Raw genomic sequence first — 1369 nt, 5'->3', positions numbered from 1 at the left:
GTTTGAAGAAATATTATACTGGAACATGGTTTAGAGCTCGAACACACAAAACCTGTGAGATTTTTAAGCCTATTTGCATTGGTTGCATTTTACCAACCAATATTTTATTTTTGGTGTGTGTTTTTCTCTCTAAAATTGTGATCTTTGTCTTGCTTAATTCTATATTTCCATGGTTTGATGTATGCATACACTTACATGATTGAGGCCTTTGTTTCACTAAGCTTACATACCCATATGGCCTTACCCTTTCATTATTTTTTGCAAACCAATGTTGAGCCTATTATACCCCTTTGTTCTTTACTTTAGCACATCATTAACTCTAAGTGGAAAACAATAATGTCCTTAATTTGAATCCTTGGTTAGCTTAGACCAGTAAGAGTGCTCATGAATTAAGTGTGGGGAAGTGAATTTGGAAACATTTGGTTTGAGAATTGAGTATGTTAGAATTTTCTGAAAATGTAAAAAAAAATGTTTAGAACATGATTCATGCATCCAATAATTTAATCATATGCGTTGAGAAAAATAAAAGAAAAAAATATATATATAAAAAAAAGTGACAAAAAGAAAAGAAAAAAAAGAGCAATTAAGCAAAAAGGGGACAAAATGCCCCAAAGTAAATGGTAAAAGCAATGCATATGTACTGTACTGAAAATTAGAATGCATGAATATGTGGAAAACATGGTTAATGGATAGTTAGATGTGGTATTATGACCCTAACCCCATTACAACCCTAAAAACACCTCTTGATATGTGTATATGTGCATTAAATTTATGTTGATTGTTAGATGACAAGCAAGCCTTAGAAAGCAAGGTTAGTAGAGAATTGAGAGAATCGAACCTTAAACACTTGAGTGATTAGAGTGTATACACTACCAGTGAGAGTTCGATGCTCAATCCCTTGTTCCCTGCTTTCATGAGCTATTTTCTTCTTGCAAGTCTATTTGTACTTCATTTTCATGATTTGAATTAGTGAAATTCAGTTCATATTTCTTCTTGAAAGATTTGTTTACTTTTAACTAAGTAGGTAGAAACATTTTCCATGTAGTTGCATTCATATAGATAGGTTGCATTTCATACATTCTTACTTTCCTCTTCATTCCTTTATAGCTTCTCTTGAGCATAGCATGAGGACATGCTAATGTTTAAGTGTAGGGAGGTTGATAAACCACTATTTTATGATTTATCTTGTGCTCAATTGAGTGGTTCTTATCAACTCTTTACCCATTTATTCATACTAATCGCATGCTTCATGTTTTCCTTCCTGATTTTGTGCTATGATTGAAAACATGCTTCTTTGGACTTATATTTGCTAATATTAATCCTCTCTTATTACCATTCGATGCCTTGATATGTGTGTTAAGTGTTTTCA

Source organism: Arachis ipaensis, chromosome B05, assembly GCF_000816755.2.
Source record: "Arachis ipaensis cultivar K30076 chromosome B05, Araip1.1, whole genome shotgun sequence".
Taxonomy (NCBI): domain Eukaryota; kingdom Viridiplantae; phylum Streptophyta; class Magnoliopsida; order Fabales; family Fabaceae; genus Arachis; species Arachis ipaensis.
Note: the sequence above shows the minus strand (reverse complement) of the source record.